This window comes from Pantherophis guttatus, chromosome 6, assembly GCF_059756535.1.
Source record: "Pantherophis guttatus breed Tessera chromosome 6, ASM5975653v1, whole genome shotgun sequence".
In the NCBI taxonomy this organism is placed as follows: Eukaryota; Metazoa; Chordata; class Lepidosauria; order Squamata; family Colubridae; genus Pantherophis; species Pantherophis guttatus.
In genome coordinates, this window is record NC_142068.1 from 21,394,580 (window position 1) to 21,404,481 (window position 9,902).

The 9,902-nt window shown below is 36.9% G+C and overlaps 1 long non-coding RNA gene across 6 annotated transcripts in view; it reads right to left on the reverse strand.

The window, feature by feature from the left end:
• Positions 1 to 9,902, reverse strand: part of LOC117678220 (uncharacterized) — a 68,167-nt gene that overhangs the window by 57,068 nt on the left and 1,197 nt on the right. For all 6 annotated transcript variants that reach the window (XR_015728577.1, XR_015728576.1, XR_015728574.1 and 3 more), the window contains exon 2: positions 537 to 760. This is a non-coding gene — a long non-coding RNA (uncharacterized LOC117678220). The remainder of the gene's footprint in view (positions 1 to 536; positions 761 to 9,902) is intronic.

Consider the following 9,902-nt stretch of genomic DNA (forward strand, 5'->3'; position numbering starts at 1 on the left):
TGTTGTACTACATTTGAGTTATGCCCTTCATTTGGCATCTGCTTCCTACTACACAGAGAACTATATTTAAAGCCAGATCCCCAAACTTGTATTTGTCTGTCTGTAAAACACAACTATTAGTTTCATTCTTCCCTCTGGCAAAATCTTATTCTGATTATACAATGTTTAACTATTTGGATGCATGTTGCCTGAACGTTTTGCCATTCTTTCACATTTGAGAACACATATCTGAGTTCTCTCCCCATGGTTTATTGCAAAACCTACATAAGAATTGTTCAAAAGTTGATTACAATAGATTATAAATAAATGATATTTAATATATCCCACCCTAGTTTAATGGGCTGGGCATAATGCTGCTCTGATTTTATGGCAGGAGTTGTTGTAGATCACTTTGGAATATAACACTTCCATAATTTATGGGAATGTAATTATATGTGCACCCTTGATCACTGTGGTTGTGATCAGCTGTGGTCTAAAAACTAGACAGGGAAAAAAGACTGGAAATGTATTTGGGGAAAAAAAAAGTTGTGATTTACCTTAAGAGATTGGGAAACTGCCAGCCAGGTGGGAAGGAGTCAAGCGAGGATCTAGCTTGGAGTCCTTGCACAGTCATAAGTGGCATAAGCTTGACCACTGTCCATGCTCCCCAAGATCCATGAAGCCTTATTTGGTCCAGGGAAAGGCAAGCACTCTGGTGAGATTCTTGTAACATAGGTGTTACTGACTTTCATTATTTACAAGTGGCTCTGGTTGCTTTCCTCTGACATAAAATACTTTTAAGAATTTTTCCCAATGCATAGAACTGAAAAATCATACAATACAGTAGCACTGCCTTGCATGAAGAGAAGCAAAATTAATTACATACTCTACAGATGGAGGTTTACAAGCCTTGCTATTAACAATGAAAGCAGAAATCTGGTGTTTTCTGTTACCTTTATATGAATGCAGGTAAATCAATTGCCTTCAACTACAAGAAGTATTACAGATCTGCTACTGAAGTGATTAGCCATAAAGATCCATTCTCTGTTCATGCAATGAGCTTATCTTAGTTTGTGTACTTTAGGTTAAAAAAAGACGTAGGAAAAATGCATATTAGATAATCTTCCTCATTACTAAAATTACAGGTTAGCCTGTTCCTGAAATATTGTTACAGCAAAAAGTGTACTGCCAATTATTTAGAAGTACCATAATGGTAAGACTTGAGCGAGTTTTAGCACCAACATTGAATTTCTCAATTTAAAGAAAAATACTTATAGAGATGTTATTGTAAGATTGGAGTAGGTCAGGAAACTGTTTATGTTTTTACACCGGTCTTTTAAATAAACAAACATGAGTTAGTAGCCTACCATACTTTAACAGCCTGCTGGGAATGGGGAAAAAATAGAAACAATATTTTTCTGCTTGGCCTTCTGTTGCAGTCTATTTGGTTTGTATGCTGAGCATGGAAAAAGGATAAAATGCTTCGTATTTCTTCTATAATTCCTTTTGTTTGGCTACAAAACAAAATTCACCATGCAGTAGAGCAACCCTTATGATGATCAGCTTAAAGGTTGTTTTTAAGTTGTAGCCCAGCTAAAACTGGATCAAGTTATAAATGTCAATAAGATACGGAGTTCTAATCATGCTAATACAACATATTATTTTATTATGGAAAGCACTGACTTTTAAAGCTATGTTTCTCCCCAACTATCCCAATACTCAGTACAACATGAGTACAATCCCCACCTGTTTTCTTTTCCAGATGCTTGTCCCTTCCAGATCAAATTAGCTTTAATACGATTGCTGTATCATTTCCCACCATCTGCTGCCCAATCTTTTTGTTAAACTGGTCATATTAGGGATTCTCTATTTGAAAACGATCTTAATACAGGTAGTCCTTGATGTATGACCACAATTTGGACCAGAATGTATAAGCTAGGCAGTTGTTAAGTGAGTTGTGCCTTTTGTGTCACACTTATTCAAGTAAATTGCTGCAGTTGTTACGTGAATCATGCAGTCATTAAGTCAAGCCAGGTTCCCTCATTGTCTTTGCTCGTCAGAAGCCAACTTGGAAGATCACAAATGGCAATCACATGACCCCAGGACACTACAAATTTATTTATCATAAATAAATGCTGGTTGCCAAATGCTCAAATTTTGATCATGTGACAATGGGGATGGGGATGCTGCGATGGTCATAAATATGAAGATCAGTTGTAAATCACTTTTTTTTTTAATGTAACTTTGAACAGTGGCTGAACAAATGGTTGAAAGCCGAGGACTACCTATGCTAGAGTGTTTCAATCCCTTCCCTTTGGACTATTTCCTGAATTTTAGTAATGCCCAAATTTCTTAACAATATATAATACTGATTATAATTCATATGTCATTTCTACACATTACCTAGCAAAATATGCAACCTAAAGAGACTATACAGGTCAGTTGTACTGCTAATTCATCTTATATTGCCCAGAGCTATGTTTGGACATGCAGTGGAACAATTATGTAAACAAATGCAAAATTCCCAGAAAAGCCAAAATGAATAAGTTCATTTTTGGAGGAGGAGGAGGAGGAGGAGGAGGAGGAGGAGGAGGAGGAGGAGGAGGAGGAGGAGGAGGAGGAGGACAAGGAGGAGGAGGAGGAGGAGGAGGAAGGGGAGGAAGAGTGATTAAAACTATTTTTGAAAGTCCCTACCTACTGGCCTTACTTATGTAAGGCCAATTTCTATTTCTCTTTAACTGATTTTCAAGGTACTTGAGATTTAAAAAAAAAAAAAGAAGAAAAAAAATTGGTGCTTTTTGATTGAAAGTGATCATGGAGGATACAATTGTTATTTTCTGTTCCACACAACATTCCATCATGCTGAAAACTCCCTGATTGATGTGTAATGAAAGATAGGACATTTTCACACATATTTCTCTGTTGCCTTACAACTAAATCTGTACAAGACCACCATAGTCACACCACAAGAATTTCAACAATGTTGACCCTGGAAGGAAAATTGAAACAAAATGCTCCTTTATCAATGTAGTGATAACATGTAGGAAGAAGAAGAAGGAAAAAAAAAATACATCAGACTTATTTTTCTGGATCCCATTTGTGTAAACTGGTTCTGAAATTGATGAGCTAGATATTTTCTCTGGCTAATTGCATATGTATATTAAAGAAAAGATCTTATATTAGATCCACTTCAGATCAGCATAGCAGCTGGTCAGCAGAGAACTCAAATTTTCAGAGAGAGATTGCCTTTGTCATTTCCCCTAAATGCTTTTTACTTCATCAAATGAATCAGCTTCACGATTTCCCTGCCTATATTTCACCCTCCTACTTGGAATTGCCACATGTTCTCTTCTTCTGATGAATCCCATCTCATCATTGCACTGAACCCACTCTGTTCTTTCTGCAGAAAACGTGTTTGCGAAGCTACATATTCATACTTGTACTGTGGATATTATTAGACATGCAAATAGAGACTAAAATAATGCACTGAGAGTGTAAATCCTGATTCTTCCTGAGCTCTTGTTCTTGCTCCTTTTTGAGCAAAGGTTTTGGCTGGATAAAGAGATATGACAACACAATCATCCCTCAATATGCCCTCTTTCAGGCTTTGATTGGACCTGAACTATGAGCTATGACCTAGGACCTGTCAAAAATACCTCTGCAGTGAAACTAGAAAACCTCTGGCCATATGCAGAATATCTGAATTCACCAAGGAATAACTGCTAAGTACTTCCCTATAGAGATGTAAGAGGAATTTTACAGGGAGGAGGTTGAATGCTAGTGAAGGTGCCCTCGTTACTAAAAATGACAACACCTCTAACAGATGTTTTACTACATGGTCCACGGTCCATTGCCATGGGTCATATTACCTAAGCCCCTTGGGAACTAAAGTCCAAAATATCTGAAAGGCATCAAGTTGGTCCATACAAGTGATTTCATTCCTTACTGCCATGATATTCCTCAGAATGCCATGATTCTGCCCGATGTTCTACTTATTTTTCTAGCTTAACCTGGAGAGAGAGCTCACATCAAGTTCCATCATTTCAGTAAATTCAGTAAATTTCAGATTGCTGCTGACTTGGGAAAGTCGCCTTCTATTTTTGGGTTTTGGGTTTCAACTGGGGTGAAATGCTCCCAGTTCAGACCAGTTCAGCTGAACCGGTAGCGATGGTGGCCGGTGGTTCGGAGAGGCGGTAGCGATAGCAGTGCGAGGCTCCGCCCGCCCATGGGGGCGCTGTTACTTTCTGGTTTTAACCAGGAAGTAACCTGTTTTTTACCCTCTGCGCATGCGTGCATTTCTGAACTGGTTGGGAAGGTAAGTAGATTTCACCCCTGGTTTCAACCTTTGGGATGGAATGGGATTTTGCTAACTCAGAGCCTTCCCAGAAAGAGGCCCAAATTAATAAATTTTACAGTCTCAAGATGGATAGGGGGAAAGAGAGAAGAGAGTCAGGGTAGCTACACTCTTGAATCTCTTCAGATATATCTAGCAGGTAAGGCCATTATAGCTTTAGTTTGGCAAGATTCCGTCCATTAGGTTGAAACTAATAAAGGATTGAACTTGATTGGATCTTGCTGTCTTGCCTCTGGATTTGTGTTTGACAGTCTTCTATCTCTTAAATAGTCACTATTCCCACCTCTTCAGGCTCAAGTTGCTATTTTTTTTTAAAATTTGATTTATATGCCGCCCTTCTCTGGCGACTCAGGGCGGCTTACAGTGCGTTAAGCAATAGCCTTCATACTTTTGTATATTTTATACAAAGTCAGCTTATTGCCCCCACAAACTGGGTCCTCAATTTACCTACCTTAGAAAGGATGGAAGGCTGAGTCAGCCTTGAGCCTGGCAAGATTTGAACTTACTTTAATTGCAGACAGCTGGTGTTAAATTACAGTGCTTAGTCTGCAGAGCTATCCAGGCTCCTATGACTCTAAATATTAAAAAAATGAAAGGAGAATAGAAAAATCCAGATACATTACACTACATACATTAATCAATTAATCATACTGGCCCATCCTTCCTTAACTGCAACGATAGAAATTACTCACTGTTAGAACCAAGAAGTTGTAAGCCCTTGAGCAAGTAATCTTTCATAATCTCCCTTAGCCTGGAAGATATATCTAAATGCTTTGGTTGCTCTTAGATCCCGGGTTGTATTTCAAAAAGCTGAAGGCACTGCAGAACAGATACATAATTTCTAAAAAAAGGATAGAAAAGCTGAAGCATTTCTGGCTTTTCATTTAAAAAAATGAAAAAGTGGTTAGAACTGAATTTTTAAAAATCATGCATACTATGAAGAAAGATTTTATATTCTATCATTGGCTAGACAATAGAAACAGAAGTTAGAAAGGAAGAGATAGAAAAAGAGGAAATGCTAATGTGGAGAGTTGTTAAAGAAGAGGATTTTATTTATGTTATTATATTATTATAATATTAATATTATGGCGATGAATATTACAACAATTATGTGGACTATGGTTGTTTAAAAATAACTGTATCCAGATCACACACTGTTTGATGGAAATTGAATGTTATATAAATAAAACAAATAAAACGTAAAAAAAAAATATTTTTATTTTGCTAGTAGCACAAGATCTCCTTCTTGTTACCTAGCTCTCGTAGTAAGTTTGGAACTATATGAAATATACCTCCAAAGAACATGTAAATCAGATTGTAAGTACCCTTTTGAGGGTCCGTCCAAATGTTTTTTAAGTAACCATTTGTTAAGTCAGAATGCCTAATAAAATTAGTTCAATCATGGCTAGTTTATATAAATACCTGTATTATTGAAATGCTGAATCTGTCCTAGGAAGTGTGGCAGTTTGATGCAAGCACCAACTTGTCATGCCTTCTACCTTCCGTGTTTGTAAAAAGGAGTTAAGCTACATGAATGCAGATGATACTCATTTATGAACAGGGTCAGAATACTAATATTCTGCATACTCACACCACTTACTGGGCATTGGGATGATGGATTTGTTTAATGCCATTCACGGGTTTGCAGATGGAAAGATGTTAGACCAGGGGTGAAATCTAGCAGGTTCTGACAGGTTCTGGAGAACCGGTAGCGGAAATTTTGAGTAGTTCAGAGAACCATCAGATACCACCTCTGGCTGGCCCCAGAGTGGTGTGGGAATGGAGATTTTGCAATATCCTTCCGCCAGGAGTGGGAAGGGAATGGAAATTTTTGCAGAATTTTTCCCCTGGAGTGGGGTGGGAATGGAGATTTTGCAGAATCCTTCTCCTGCTACACCCCCCCCCCGTTCCACACCACGCCCATCAAGCCATGCCCACAGGACCGGTAGTAAAAAAAAAAAATTGATTTCACCACTGTGCTAGACCACAGGCTTCAAGAAATAGTGAATTAAAGGCATTTGACTAAAAGTGGAGCACAACATGGTGGAATGAAGAGTCAGCAAGTAGACCAATTCTTCATAATTCCTTTCTGGACAAGGAAAGGACTTCAGATCGGTCACAAGTACCCCTGACTGCTGCTCCTCATGAGGAGACTGCAAGACAGGAGTCCCCAGTTGGTTTAGAGCTCTGGGAAATAGGGGGATAGAAGTCTTTTGGCTCAAACCATGTTCAGTGCCCTCAAAAGAACATGGGGTTTGCATACTTTTTTTTCTAATCACTTTTGGAAACTGCTTTCCAGCTATTAGGTACCTTTGGATTGACAAGTTTTATAGCACCAAGTGAGTTTTCTTTAAATTCAAGTTTAAGGACTTAGTTATTTTCTTTTGCAATAAACAGCAAAAGGGCGATTAGAACTTGATTTTGGAAAGCTATAAATGGACTTAAGATCCAGATGGATTTGAAATAAGATTTTGGAATTAATTATAAGAATCCTTTTGTGGGAACATGTTTTTGTTTTGAATTCTCTTTTTTAAAAAGATGATAGGATCAGATTTTGCATGTTAAATAGTAGAGTGAACCAGGAGGAACTAAAGATCACAATTAAAGAACAGTTAGATTTGACTTACTAATACAGAATGAAACAAAAAAATTTAACATTGGATATATTAAAAGATAGTTTTGAACAATGGACCTAGAAGTTAATTTTTCAAAGATCTGCCTTTATATACAGTATATATAGACTATGTTTCAAAGAAGTTATGAAAGAGAAACAAGTTTTACCTGACAGATTGAATTTATCTGAAAATGGATTTTAAAATGACAAGACTACAAGAATCCTATAGGAAATGTTACCCTGGACAATTACAAGGCATATACAAGTAACAACAACAACAAAAAAAAATAGAGTAATCTGAATAATTTTGCTGTATTGGATTTGCAAGAGGCTTGTTAAGGTCTTGAAGAATTTTGTGAAAAGGGTAAAAAAAAATTTTTTTAAAAAAAAATCAAGTTCTATGCCATTATTCCAAGGGACTAAATATCAATATTGTTAAAAGTAAAAGAAAGGAATATAAAGTTGGTTTATTTGATCAAGGTTAAAACAGGCACATTGTTATGTCTGGTAACCCTTAATGGACTTTGCTGAACAGGAGTGAACAATAAGCTTTAAGGATTTATATTTAGGTAAAAGCATAGATATGGGAAAAAGAGATCACTTGCAGTATTTTAAGAAAACGTGATAAATTACTAAAATTACTGTGATAAAGGGAAATGATTTCTTTATATATTTCTTTTCTTTTTCTTTATGCTCATTTTTTCTTTCTGTTTTAATTTCTTCACTTCCTTCTCCTTTTAGTTTGCATTAATTTTTATCTGTTTAATTGTGACTTTGAATAAAAAAAACCAAATGCTATGCCACATGGACCATTTTGTATTATTAAAACAAGGCAGGCAACATGGCAATTATCCCACATTACTGCTGGACTTCTAGAAGTCTCTGTTCTAATGGTGGCTGTGCACTGTTGCAATCATGGGCTCTTTGCCAATCTCCAGGCTTCAGCAAAAGCTTTGCCACTCGCTAGATGCCAGCCAGCACTACAGTGACTCTTTCTCTCCATTAGTTGCATTATTTTCTCAGTACTGTGGCTGTAGCTTCTTCACTCCAGTCTTTTTCTCCCTGGTTCCATTTTGCAAAGGAATGTAGGGGGAAGACCTATTAGATTTCATCCAGCAGTTTAAGATGGAAGGTTAAAAATGACTGCACTCCAGAGGGGTGTGGTGAGCCTAATGGAAAGCCTTCTGTAGAAATGTAATGCTCAGATAAGATTCTCAGAAAGGGGCACTTCCTTATCAGTATCCCTGCCCTCATTTGTGTTCAAGCCTAGGCAGTGGCTGGGATCATCACAATGGAGAGAGGAGATTTTTTAAAAATAAATAAATAAATAAAATAAATAGAGGCTTTCCGTTTCCAAATAAAACACTCCATGGTTTCTAATCTGGTTCCCTAAACATTTAAATGGTTTTAGCAACAGTATTGTTTTAGTTCCTGGAAAAACCAATGCATACATCTAGATTTAAAACCTGAGGTGATTTTCAAAAAGCAACAAACAACAATACATATAAAAGGACTAAGTATAAAACAATCAGTAGTTTTAAAGCCTCAGCAATAGAAAGTCAGGTGAATAATCTAGGCTGTGGAGCAAATTACCTTTTAAAAAAAGAAAAAGAAAGATTAAATCGAAAAATCCCAGTAGATATGGTTACTATATTTCTAATTGTAACTTCAGTAAAGAAACTAGTCCACAAACAGTGTTTTAAACATTTTAGGATCCTAAAGAACATGCTTACATAGATGCTATATTTTGTCTCCCCCTCCCCCAAGTCTCCCCCTCCCCCAAGTTCTCCAGAGAGACCCAATTCAGACATTTTACTCTTTTTTTAAAAGGAACTATATAGGAATAATCCTATATAGGACTATTAAAGTAGAGGTAGAGAAGAATATGCAGAGAAAGAGCTCCTTCATTCCTCACCCATCATCTGGGATGTCCTTGTTGCATATTCATACAACAGAAAATGGCATTTTATTTGGGATAAGCAACTGGCTTCCTGGGATCCAATTCAGTCCCCAAAGCTTTTTCAAGCACCAGTTTTCAAGCTCAAAATCTTCCCTCAACACATCACATGAATTAAAAACAGAGATCAGAATCCAATCCTCAAGAGATCTTAGCAACTTTCAAATGCAAATGAACTCAGCAGCTGCAATGTTCTACTAAGAATTCAGGTGCACCACCTCTGTCCTGAAGAGACACAAGACTTGACTGAAAGAGTCTTAACTATCATACCTGTAATGCACAAAAGTTCCCATAAAATTCTATTTTCTGATACTACAGAAGACTGGAAAATATTTACAATTATCTGTATCCTATTTAAAATCACATCTAAATTAAATCAAATGTAGGTTTTCATTCTGTTGGCTCTGCCTATTTCTTATCTCGTTTCCATGCACTTTTTGGGGTGTAGGTCTTGATACATCCACTGAAATGCCAATGATACCCTTGGAATAAAAAAAAAAGCTTTCCATTTCCATATTGGTTCTCATATTGACCATCAATGCTGAAGATAACCTATTGCTGATCTTTTTTTTTTTCAAATTCAGCTCAAAAAACAATAAACTATACAGGGGCAGGGAATATTGTAAACCAAGACCTGGTATTTTTTTTTTTATATTTAGTCTAATCCAGATCTGTCACAGTAACTGTGATTCCCACTTTCTCTTAAAGCATACAGTTGAAATTGATCGTTTTGACACTTGACTGATGCTTCTAGCAATGGACCATCCCTAATGGTCTACCAGCAAAAGACTGTGCATATAAACACTTTCACTTTAGTGCGTAAAGTACTAACATATATTCACAGGCGTGACACAAAAGTATGGCTAAGGGGCAAATACTGAGTTTACAACAGAATAATTCCTATTCAGACCTGTAGATGCTGTTTTGTACTCTGGTTGGAAAGGAATAGCTCCTGGAGAAAATCCTCATGGGATGGGCCATGCCAAAGAAGATTAGAC